Genomic DNA, 13,613 nt, shown 5'->3' with positions numbered 1-13,613 from the left:
TGAAGGTATCCTCTTTGAGCACACTGCCGGGCAGGTATAAGAAAGTCAGTATATCCCTCTGTGATTGTTTATTTTCAAAGCTCTCAGGCAGATAGCATTTCCAGTGCACAGTTGGAGCTAATTCACAATGAGTACTGCGTAATTCTATGTGGTGGGTGCGCTACAGCATTGTTTAATCACTACAGCAGTACCCGAATACATGGACATAGACAGGAGACCACTGTAAAAGGGAATTCAGAAGTGCGTACTCAAAGCGCCATGGTGATCGACTTAGCATCTATGTCGATAACAGTATTGTCCTATGAAACAAAATGAATAGCATCAACTTCGGCACCAATTTTCACGTATCATTCATATGGACACTTTACTATGTAATCACTGATTTTCTGACAGTAACTTTTATTAAATTCATATTTTTGGCAATTCTGGATATCTTAATGCAGCGGATTGGGTACAGTTGAAGGACCTGAAAAAAATTGTGGTCCCTCATGCATTCAAATATCTGTTTGCTCTTTTCTTCAATCTGTTACACCTTAACTGAAGTGTTGCTAGGCCTTCCTGCATTTCTGGAAACCAGCTAAAACAGCATCATGGTGCATGCAAATTCCTTCCAAATAATCTGAAATGAAGGCAGTACCCTTTCGCTTTCGTTAAATAGTAAATTGCACAAGGGCCGATTATTCCACGAATCCTCTTAAAACTGAGCCTAGAACTTTAGCTATGATAAAGCGACATTTTGTTACGTGTAGTAGGAAATACTACGGAGATTTACTCAACCCATACCAGAGCTTGCATTGTGTTGTTACTGTTTGTGACCGCCGTTTTTTGTTATAGGCTAATTGGCGCGTGGTGTTGACGGTGATAAATAAGACACTGCCTGAATCGTCACTTTAGAAGCAAATTTTTCATTCGTCAAGTTTTTGACCAGCAAAATAAGTAATACTAATAACAGAACACTACTGGCGAACACAATTGTGGATTGTTGAAACCACTTTCACTGGTCAAGCGCGTCGGCTATTTGTACATGACTGACCGTACATTTCAGCTTACTCACTCAAGCTCGTGCCAGTTCCCGAATGTACACCAACATTTGGTTCACGCACGCAAACTGTTTAGACTAATATTCTATCACCGTATCATCAAATCAGGAAACGGAAGGCACTCCTAATTTGGAGTTATAACATTTGCATATATTTTGTTGTTTTAGTGTCAAAACCATGGTACTTTGTAACAGGTGTTAGGCAGTGAAAAGCAGTGACCGAAAGAACATGACCAATGTATACGTGCCTCTATAAAGAACTCTAAAAAGAATCCTTCTCAGGACGACGGTTTACCTTAAGGCCAATTCTCTTCTCTATATTAGAAAAAAAAAAAAAAAACTTTGGAAGCTGAAAAATGTTTTGGTGTGGCAATAGCTGAAAAAACTTGAATATTATGTGTTGCATTTGAGAGAGAAAGAGGAATTCTACTGAGTGCATGAAGCAAGCTTTCATTGTTTCAGGGTTGAATCTCCGCATGGCTGCCATTGGCTGTTTTCGAGCAGATGCTCTTTCGACGCTTCCGCCAAGGTCCCCTTCAGTTACGGTCCAAACAGGAGGGCGATGCTCCAACAAAATGGCGGCGCACACGATTGTTTACGTTGCCATGGCAACAGGAACAGCAGCCGCGCGACTCCTCCTCCCCCTAGCGTTTATTTTTTCTGTTTGTTTTTATTATGCCGACCCGCTCGGCTGCCTTTCCCCCATGCCACGCGCACCGCTTACTTTTCTTGTGTTTTTGCCTGTACGCGGCGCGTTCTCTTTTTTCTTTTGCTTTCTTATCGCGCGTGCGCGCTACGGTGCACCACGAGCCAGCTCGCAAGCGCGGAGTAGCGCACGCATTGGCATTGCTTGCGAGCTGGCGCGTGGTGCACCGTGGGCTATGTGATGGCACGCACGCAGTCTTGCCCATACTTATACCATTATGTGCCGGGACATAAAATTCTACTTTGGTAGATCTTTGGTCTCGCTTTATTGACTTCGTTTCCGAAAACATTTTCCTTATAACGTGATGTGATACACGCTCGAACAATGAACAAATGTGAAAGGTACATGACATATACACGACTACTAAGCACAGAAGTTCACAGACAGTGAAGTAACCAAAGAAAACGCTAGAAAACGCGAAGGCCTTTTGACGTACACATACATGAGTAAAAAAAAAGATTTTTATGTAACGCCCTTAAGACCAACATGTAAACGAGTTTGTGATATATGCACTAAGATTTTGCCCAAAACTGGACGACCTGTATGACGTAGTCATGACAACTAAAGAAAGGGAAAACTCACTGGTAATGGCAAAAACAAGGACACGCAAAATATCTAAAAATATAGTAAAATAAATGTGATGGACAGTCATACTGAAAAAAAACAAGAGCTTACTTATAAACCTATACGAAAGTATATGAAGTGCGTGACGTGTTGATTACCACTGAACAAAATGAAAAAGACATGGCACAACAAAAATAAGATTCTACTGAAAACTGAAATACACATTATAACATTATTGTGCACTTGGCCACATGTTGAGTAACGGGGGCAAGGGGGAACAGAAGGTATTCGGCTTTTGCAGCAGTACATAGAAAGCATTCGCAGAAAGGCTTATTCCTGAATCAAAGACCAGGTAAAATAAGCCAACAACACGACTTTTGTTTCCCCCATAATGCAATGCTTAGCAGTAAAATTATGTCACTTAAGGCACTAAGTCGTACCTTCTGGGCAATCCTTTGTATAGTAAACACGAACTGCAAAAATCTACATTTTGCAAACTTGCAATGCTCATGCTTTCCAGAAGAAAAAAAAGCATATCATGCCTACAGATGAAGGTTGTTCGCGCGGTTCTCCCATGGGTGATTACTGAGTTAATACACAAACACGAACAATAATTATTAGGCTGTTAGTACGTTTGTAGAACGTGACACACAGAATAAGCACTGAGGGCGGAATGGAAAGCTAAATTACTGGAGTTTCAGAATGAGACCTGGCACAGAAAAACACACGTCATAGACCACGTGCCAATGAGGAGGAACATCTTTTTGTCAGCTTTCTCCACCGCTAAGAGGGAAGTGTAGCACAATCGAGGCGCAAAGATGTCCGGAGGCTCATAGAGCCCACACATAGACAGGGACGTGTTCGTGTACATGCGCCTTCTGATGTCCTTGGGTCTGCGCGCTCACCTGTTGTATTTAGGCATCCGGAAGAACCTTGCAGTGGTTCTTGAAGTATTCGTGCACTGCGGTACGATGCATGAGCGGTACGAGTCGTGAAACGGGTGAAACATCGCGGAGCACAAGCACACACCCGTACGAAAAATTATTGAGAAGGCATTGAGACATTGTTGGTCAATGATGAGTTTTTTATTGAGGAATTATTGCGAGTTTGTTGGAGAATTGTTGGGCTGATTGTCGAGTGGTTTTGAATATTGGCCACTGAAATTTAATTGAAACACCATTGGGTACATCAATGTTGAATAATTGTTAAGTTACCATTGAAAGTCCTTTGTGCTTAAACGGTCCGTTGTGCTCGTTTTGTTGAATGGTTGTTGAGTTACCATTGATTCTGCGTTGAACTGACGTTGTGGTAGTTCTGTTGACCTGTTGTTGAGTTATTATTGCCACAGCACTGAAAAGCACATTGTGACACAGTTGAGATGGCATTGAGATTTCAAAAGTCTCCGTTGAAATGTGATTGACGTTTCGTTGGGCTAGTGGATTTTTATTCCTATATTGAAATCGCTTTGCTGTTCACACTTGCATGCCCCGGTGCCTGCTCATAACTTTCTCAAACACAAACAAAATCAAAGGAGAGACTGATCAACTTGAAGTACCTTTATTTACACTAAAAATGCGTGCACGTGAAGCATTATTACAGTACATAAGGCACCACGACATGAAACCTGGAGACATAGGCTAGTACCTACAGCACTCTAGCAGTGTAAATACATCTGAAAAAACCTATACATATGAATTCAATCAAAACGATCATTGTGGTTTTCACTTTCGAGTTAACATTATGACTAGAAGGCAAAGCGACTCAAAAGGTAGGGCTTAAGCATACCCTTGTAACAACCAACTTTGAACACATTAACACTTGAAGCTGCTTGCGTGTGAATACACAAAAGACATCTGAATATGTTACATTAAAATGTTTCGCACACTAACACATCACAGGAAGAGCTACGGCTGACTGTGAGAAGGCAATATAACAGACTTGAAACAAATGACTTCACCTAAATATATACAAGCTTAAGCACAGGTCTTTGACCGCGATTAAAATTTAATGAAGTACCAAAGTAGACTTGCCTGAGCTTTGTATTCGAGATATATATATTTTCATGTTGCCCAATTACTTTATACAATACCATCACTCAACTCAGCTAGTATTTGACGAGACATCATTTCGAAAGTTGTCGGGCATGGTGGACACCTGAATCATGTTTCTGACAAGCCAGGATTGATTTCTTCAGAAATAAACTTGTAAAACATTTGAATAATGAATACAGCTTATCTCCCTGGCACAAGTCAAGAACAAACAGTACACCATTTGATTATGTTAATTTGGGGTACAGAAGAGTTTGTTGGTGGCATTTACTCAATTTAATGAGCTCATTTTCAGGTAATCTTTCTGGACTTGCACAAAGCTAATTAGAGCACTTTTTGGGGCATTTTTCTGTATACCCAGCAACTAAGTGGTACCTCAGTCAATAAAGAGATAAGGCAAGGCTTGAACCTTGAACGATAAGAGAAAAATAATTATTTAGCACAGAAAATTGGTAGTAACACACGGCTAACACAATTCCACACAGCCAGATAGTCACCTGCACTTTGAGTACCAAGTACCCAAGAAATAGTCATAAAGGATGAGAAAAGGTTCCAATGACTCGACAGCCAGATTGGTGAGACAGTGAAAAACGCAAATAAATGCATATACGAAACACCAATTACCTCAATTTCGCAGGTAAAATGTTATTAATATAGCACCAGAATTTTGCTGCATAAAACATAAAGGTTGCATAAAAAATGGGACAAATCAGCAACTGAAAGACGGAGGGAGCTACAGCACCCGTGTTGAAAAAAACTACAAGGAAAGTGATATATATGCACATTTAAGCTCGCAATTTTCGCTCCAACATATAGAAGAAGAACGCATGCACTTAGAGGATAAAAAAGGTTCACGTGCCAGGAGAATGCAGCACAGTACAAAAAAGCGTCATGAGAACCGAAAAGTAGATCTTACTGCGAATGCTCGCAAACTACAATCAGGCATGTGCCATGTCATGCCTTGAATGAATGAAATTGATAAATCTTACACACAAAGGAAGTTACCATCACTCTTATTGGCTTCCTCAGGGGACTCCTTGAAGTTGAACTAGAAAAATGCACTCAGTGTTAAAAACAAAGAGACGATAAGACCCTGTAGCGTTCTTCCTGAAATAAACTGGGCAAATAACTTCATGTATCAATTCTATGGACACTTTGCCAAATCGGCGTACATTCATATTTGACAACCACCCAAACAGAGACGAGCAGGATGAATTAAGGTAGGAGCACACATTAACGCTGACTCAACTAGAAGTTTATTCGTGAAGACAAAGATTTTCAACACACTGGCCAACTTCACAAAGAAAAAGCCATGGATGCGCAGCAGAAACAGCCCGGCACAACAAAAAAGGACCGAAATACGTCCTGTAGAATAAACATGAGCGTCAAAAACTAACAAAAACATGAAAACTGAAAGGTTTGTCCTGTGAGTGATATTAACGAGAAGTACTGCAGCAACTCTTTCCCACTAAGGGTCACAGAAATCTTGCTTATGAATATTTCTTCGTGATCAAAAAATAATGCTTCCACAAATCCTCTCGTGGTCTGGTCTTTGTGATGAAAGAATCGTTCTTTCTGCTCTATACCGCAACACCAGAGGAGTTCCAGAAGAAATATTTATTGATCACAAACGAAACAAATGCATAACCAAGTTATCTGTTGCCCTTAGTGGGAAAAAGTTGCAGTTCTCAAAGGAGTATTTCTCGTTCGGTAGTATCACTTATTGGACAAATCTTTCGCTTTTTAGAAAGATTTGTCCGATATTTGTCGTTTTTCACGCACGTTTATTCTACATGACATGGCTTTTTTATATTTTTTCTTGTCGCACGTGGCTGTTTCTGCCACGCATGCACGGATTTTTACCTTTGTCAAGTAGACCAGTGTGTTTAATATCTCTGTCATCAAAAGTAAACCTTTAGTAGAGCTTGCGCTCGTGCGTGCTCCTACCTATTTCGTCGTCCGTCGTCCGCCTCTATTCGTGCTGTTGTTTACAGTACGCACGTATCACTTGGTTAGGCTGGTGAACATTCTCACAAACAAAAGTAAATGCCTCCCCTCAAAAGGTAGCCCATCCTTCACTACTAAACGCCAGAGCAAATCGAAAGTAAGCCTTCACAGCGTCCATGTGGCAGCTAGTACACCACAGAGCAGCACAAAAAATAGTTGAAAATCCCACTTGATGGAGAGTGGCAACAGAGGTGCGAGCTTGCTAGTGAATCAGCCGCATATCAACGGGTGTCTCTTGCACGACGCCAAGGTGCTTTTGGCGTAGAACACTTTAGCATCTGGGAATGTGCTGCATGCGTAACCTGTGAGAAGGGAATGTGAACAGAAAATGAGATTACATGGACTAAGAATCTGCCACACACTGCATATAACTACGCACAAAATAGAAGTACACGCTATACTGGCAAGTAAAAATTTGCGACTCTTTTTGAGTGCCGTCCAGAAGCAGAAGAAATGGGTTGCTACGGTAAATGTTAGCTAAAACACCCACAGCGATGTTTCACAGCGGGGAAAAATATTCCCGGCTCTCTCGCAGAACCAAAGACCACGCGACAGTGCATAGCCGATACCAAGCAGATATCGAATCTGAGTAGAAGTCCAGCAGAAGGAATGACCTAAAGATACGCCGAGAGCGATGCGAGCTTGAGCGTGCCTGTACGAGTGAGAACATGTACCGCTTCTTTGAAGCTAGCCGCTCCGGCGTGGTTCCGATCATCCCGCGCGATTTGTGTGCAGAACGTCGCGTAAACGCCCTTGCGCGTTTTGCGTAGTAGCGTCCGCGCCGTGAGCTAGCATCATGCACGCGTCATTCTTCACCGAGCAAACGGTGCTCAAGTGCGACGCTTAGCTCGAGGCGACAACGCGCCGATTGGCGCTCCTTTCGCTTCTAGAAGCAACGCACATTCGGATCAGTCCAACTCAAAGGGGCAGCAGAGAACGGTGGCATGTTTCGGTTATCGCCTATTAAAATTGTACAGTACGCCTTCAACGGCAACCCGCCGCGCTAGATAAAGATGCTTACTGCGGTAGTTTTGGCGGTGATGGGCGATAAGGAGAGCCCGTCGGCGGCTGTGTTCTTTGCCGACGTCGTCACCACAACTCTGTATATTTGCGCTGTGTATCCGTATACAGTCACCGCGCGGAAGCTGTGACTAATCGGTTGGCCGTTCTCCGCACATCCCAAAGAGGCGAAATATATTTCGCGGTGCGCCGCATCATTAGCCGCAACCTAAATCGAGGCGCGCTTAACCGCTACGGCACAAAAGGTGATCACACTAACCGTATTGTATACGATGAGCCACTACAGAAAAAAAAAATAATTATGATGTTCCACGTGCCAAACCAAGGATCTGAATACGAGGCACGTCGTAGTTGGGGACTCCGTATTAATCTTCATTTCCTCGAAATTTTTACGTGCATACAATGCACAATGCACGAGCGTTTTTGCATTCCGCTCCTTTGGAATGCGGCCGCTTGAGGGATCGTATCCACGACCTCGAGCCCCAAATTGCCACGGCGGCCGCCATAGTTGCGAAATGCGTAAGCGTGAAGTGCAACACTGCCTTCCGGTACGAGTGTGGTACAAGCGTAGCACAGCTGCACACCTGCTGCACAATTATTTGTCGCGGTTCTCCTAAGCTTGAAAGGCAGTTCGCCTCTCACGTATCGGAACGCGATAACAAGCGCTTAGACGGTCCACGTGAGCCCCCATGAAAGATGACGTGGCCACTGTACAAGATTATCACTGCGCCGACAAGCTGATCCTTATGTTCCAATTGTGTTCTCTCATACAAATTACGGAAACGTTATTAGACAGGAAGAAATGTAGCAATTCCATTTTACGCACGTGGGGCGCCGCTGCCTCATCGCCTACCATTGTTTCAAACGATAGTGACGGTGGCAGCGAGCGTTAGTATCGCTCGCTTTCGCTTCGGGGCATATGCGGTTAAATTATGGGGTTTTACGTGCCAAAACCACTTTCTGATTATGAGGCACGCCGTAGTGGGGGACTCCGGGAATTTCGACCACCTGGGGTTCTTTAACGTGCACCTAAATCTAAGTACACGGGTGTTTTCGCATTTCGCCCCCATCGAAATGCGGCCGCCGTGGCCGGGATTCGATCCCGCGACCTCGTGCTCAGCAGCCTAACACCATAGCCACTGAGCAACCATGGCGGGTTCGGGGCATATGCGGTTTGCTTCAAGAAAGTGAACGGTGGGCTTAACATCTAACGTTCGTCAATGTCAAAATAGAAAAAAAGGCTACGTGCCCAAGAAAACGAGATTACTTACCTATCTTCAGAAGTGCGGCTGCGACTGTTTCGGGGTGTCTTCTCGCCAACAGGCATCATGCCCTCTGCCGCGCAACTCATCAAAACAACCAGGCTCGCACATCAGTAGAAGGCTAGTCGTTGGGTGAGCCAACCACTTCAACGGATAAGCGTCCCACTTATCGTCGTTAAAGCATTTCACAAGAATGTGCGTTATGATGTTCGAAAAGAAAAAAATACTTTCATCAAAAAACACGGGGCGTAGACCACCACACAACTGCAACCGAATAACTGAGTCCGAAAGCCGTTCACAGCTTCACTATCGTATTCAGTTATAAAAACCTTTGAAACACAAAATAACTGCACTTAAAAACCGCTAATTTATTAGCAATTATTTTTCATCAACTAACCTTCATGAATTTTTAAGAACAACCTAATTTGTAGCGTAAACAATAGATACTACGACCAAAAATGCGACTACGGAACTAGCGGTAACCGTGTGTACTATTGCTAAAGTGTGCGCAACACAAAGCTCGGTTGCACCCGCTTGCGCGCACCCACACATGCCAGAACGCTACCTTGACGTTTGTCGCGCCACCTAGAAATAAAGATTACTACTAGTTTTACTATTTCTACAAAAGTGACGCTACTAGAATAGTTTACAGCACCTTTGCAGATGACGAGGTGACAAGTAAGGTATGATAAGAGTCCGTTACCTGTATTTCTTTCATTTCCCTTTGTTGTTCTTACCTGAACATACAAGACCTGTAGGCTTGGGACATGAAAAGACGACAGTTTGGCGAGGCTCAAATAAATCGCGTGCTTCTTGCAAGGCGAGAGACAGGAGCAGCCGCAGATACAGCGATTGCTGTGATACTGTTGCGGCTATTGCTGAATCCGCTCTTTGAAGTCAATGGTTATAGCGGCTGCGCGCTGCGATCTCAAAGCGCGTTCGTTCTTTGATCTCTAGTACCACGGACATTGGGTAAAAAACTATATTTGCTTTACGGACAGAGGGTACGTCGCAGGAAATTCGAAGACCTCACCCGTGTACGTTTGTAGCGTGTGCGCGCTTGCATCCTACGGTTCCCACAGCGCGTCCGATGCTCGAAGGTAGCGTCGTCGCCTGTCGGCACCTGTCTTATCGGCGGCCGCGCTGCCGCCGTGTTTACTTTTGGGGAACTCCACATGCGCGTAGTCACCGTGTTTGAAAGTGAATTTCGCATTCTGCTCCCCGAAACGTGCTCATTTTGGATCGTACCAATGGTGATGTCATCTAGTGTGTGGTAAAACGACGATGGCATTTGTACACCGGCGAAGAAATAAATCGTTACGAACTTGGGTGGTCATGAATCTAGTCTAACGTTGCAGTTTTTAAGTAGCAAAAATGGCTACGAAAGTGGGGCGGTCCCGGAGATAGGCGCTTCAAAGCGCCAGCTGTAGCGACAGCACAAGGAAGTGGCACGCGGCGCACGCGCCAAGCGTTTCAGAGCTTACTGGCTTTCGAATGAGAGGAGTATGCGCGCGGTCGTGGCCTATTGGTTAGAGTACCGGGCTCGACGGCCGACGTTCGATTCCACCCCATCGGTCCCACATTATTTTCTTTTAATGAAAGCGAGGCGAAAGAAGAACCAACCTGCCGCAAAGTGACGGGAATGAGGTTTGAACACAACGCAATAATTGTTTGCGAGTCCTAATTATTGTATACTGGACTCAACTGCCACGCAACAAAAAAACAACTAGAAAAATCAACACAAATTACCCAATAAATGGTTCATTGAGAACTCTCAACGGTAATATTGTTGTGCAAGGGTTGAGTGAACTCAATCGCTCTTGAAAATTTGTTGAAGGTCGTTGTTTCAACAATTGCCCAACAATATATCAATGGTTAATCAACAGTCATTTTTGTACGGGCTGCAGCTATGGAGGACCACGAAACTTATGAAACTACCCAAGCCGGTCAAGGCCCAGCAGCGCACGCTTCCCTATAACAGCAGATAACGAAAGATGAAACGTCATGCGGCGGGCCGCCGGGAGCGCGCGGAAACAGTCGAAGGTGAGAGAGTTACGAAGGAGTGATGAGAGAGGGCGAGGACAGACGCGTTGGGGGGGGGGGGAAGGGCTTGGGCAACGCCTCCTAGATAACACAAGGCCGGTGCACTTCGATCCGTGACGTCATGCTACCTTGCCCGACTGCCATAGTATCTAATGGGGACGCTCCCGATCGAGCGGCGGTGGTTTTGGCGTCATCGTCTTCGTCGCGCTGGCCTTGGCAATGGAAATTTCGGTCCAAGTAGCATGATGTCACAAATCGGAGTGCACCGGCCTTGTGTTATCTAGGAGGCGTTGGCTCGGCCACCTGCATCGGCGCGCGGGTGCACAATGATCTACGAGGCCATGCAAGAAAAACAGATTTTCGGCTCCGCCCTCCTCGTAGATGGCGCCAATTACCTCTGCCACCTTTACTGGCATCGAAATTAGGGAGTTTCTCAGGCCGGCATCAGGTGCAACGCTGTGAAAGCTACGCAAGTAGTCCGCTCTCAAAATTTTATCACTCCGCGCGTTCCATCTCTGTTTTGCTGCGCGCCAGCGGCGTTTGCTCGCGCAAGCATTCACGTGAGGCTGCCGCGACGGGCTGCAAATAAAACAACTACGAAAATCAAATTCCTATACGAAAACGTGTTAGCAGCCCAATGGGCACATTGTTTGGTTCGAAGGTAAATTCTTATTTTCATTCATAACTGGCCTTATATAAAGAACATTTTCACAAAAATCTGTCAAAAGACACCGAACTGTTTCTAAGTGTGAATGCTCTGCAAAAAAGTATATCCAACCTTTACAGCGTTGCACCTCCTGTGTGAAACAGAGTATAGTAGACAGCTATACGAAGTAAGGACAGTAACTTTATCAGCCTTATAAAGTAGTAAGCATTCACGTACTAACTAAATGACCATGCATGGTGTCCCGCACACACAAGCAAACATTAACACATCTCACTCGATGACCGCAGAAACTCGCTGTCGCAACGCTGGTTTGAGGAAGTGCGGCAACAGCAGTGAGCCAATTCACCTTGATGGCACTTCTCGCTTCAACGCTAAATAAGCGTTGACAAGACAGCGCACTCCAAGCTTTGAGTTTCCACGCACTTAGGCTCTGTGCTCATCACAGTTCGCTTTCAAGATAGGGCCCACGCAGCCGTGCCATGCGCAGCAGCCGCCGGATAGAACGCGCCTCCTCCTTCCCCTCAGCCTGATTCCTTCCTCGCGATGGAAGACGGCGCGCTCCCTCCCTGCTTTCCTCCCTTACGCGTGTGAGATGGAGCCGCTCTCGTCGGCCCACCCTCGCAAGTTTCAATCGCACATACAGCATACGGCGTATGGCGACGATCTTATCGACCTTAGCATTTATACACAACATCATGGCGACCGTAGAAATGCGCCTGCAGTGTCCATATGATTGCAATTGCCAATAAAAACAGACATGAAAGGAGCAACAACAGGTAATCGTGGTATATATTTTTCGGCCTAAGTACAATACAAAATTCTATCGGTGGCGCTCTGACGCAGTTTACTTTGGAACTCACGGATGTCGCAGAGTATGAGTATTTATACACAGAGCACCACAACGGTACATAACACAAATTTGCGTCGAATGTGTGCATATGATATACATAAGAGACTGAGCGCTGAGTATTGATGTGATAAGTAGAAGGACGTGACCACCATGGCGCATCGCAGGAGAAAGAAACTGCTCACACGGAACAACACGGAACAACACAAATCAAATGGCAGCTTAAAGAAGGCAGTGAGACTATTCTTTTTGTCATCACTTTTTACAATTGTAAAATACTTACGTTTACTTAATCTACTTACATAAACGCTCTTTGCAGCAGTGGACCATATAAACTGGGTCCGGTAAATGTAAACACAGAGCTGAAAGCTTCAAATATCGCTTTTGACGCTCGCAAACAGATAAGCTACACTCCATGGCTTGCAACCGGCGAAGGGCGTAATGGATTAGGAAGTAAGAAGGGGTACACCACCTTATTACCTTCCATCACTATGCCTGTTGGTTTTGGATAACTGTTATATTGATCGGGGACGTATCCACAAAAACGTCTTACGATAGAGTTGTTTCTGAGAAAACTGCAGCCGATCCTTATGCTGCATATATCAATAAAGAAGCCGGCTGTTCAATGATGCTGAGCCCTTGCCAATAAAAAAGTTGGAATTTGATGCAACCTCCACTTGTAGTCGATCAAACGCAAAGTTCTCTTGATCAAGTTAGGTGCGATATAAAGGTAGTCACCTCGCGCAGCACTTTGTTTCATAACTCCTTGCTGGAGGGGAGTAACAGGATTGTGGGACAAATTTTTTTTACTTCGCTACCTTCGGGACCCTCCCACGTTTTGAGGCATTCTTCATTATGAATAATTTCTGGCATTTAAAATGTCACAACTACTGTCCCATTACGAGGCACACTATTAGGGGGTAAAACCGTCCACGGCGTAACGGTTGCACTCCAGGCTTCTGTGCAAGATAGCCTCCGTTCGAATTACGGCTCTGGAGAATTTTGTTAATTTATTAAAAAAATCCCAATTTTGCCGAAAAGGCGAGACAATGAATGCGATGGCAACATGCTGGAATACTACGCGAAGTATGCTCGCAGCCTTAGTGGCAGCATGAATTGCAGCAAACGTAAGCTGGCTAAGTAAACTCCTGTAGCGTAGCGTCATGTGCGCATACACACGTTGACGAACAGAACTCGACGACTGCGTGCAGGAGCAGCTGGAACTACAAGGCTTTGCTGACGTTGTCGACTTGAGTTGTCCTCACGTTCCTGTACTGCGGCACGCTAAGGGCGGGCATGGTGTACTACACCCGCTTCGCGGTTTTGAACTGCAGGGTTTTGTCGGCGTTGTCGATCAGCTTCGGCCTACTGTTTCCGCAGTGCTGGGTCTGTGTGATCCCGGCGTTGAGT

This window comes from Dermacentor andersoni, chromosome 8 (assembly GCF_023375885.2).
Source record: "Dermacentor andersoni chromosome 8, qqDerAnde1_hic_scaffold, whole genome shotgun sequence".
Classification (NCBI taxonomy): Eukaryota; Metazoa; Arthropoda; class Arachnida; order Ixodida; family Ixodidae; genus Dermacentor; species Dermacentor andersoni.
Note: the sequence above shows the minus strand (reverse complement) of the source record.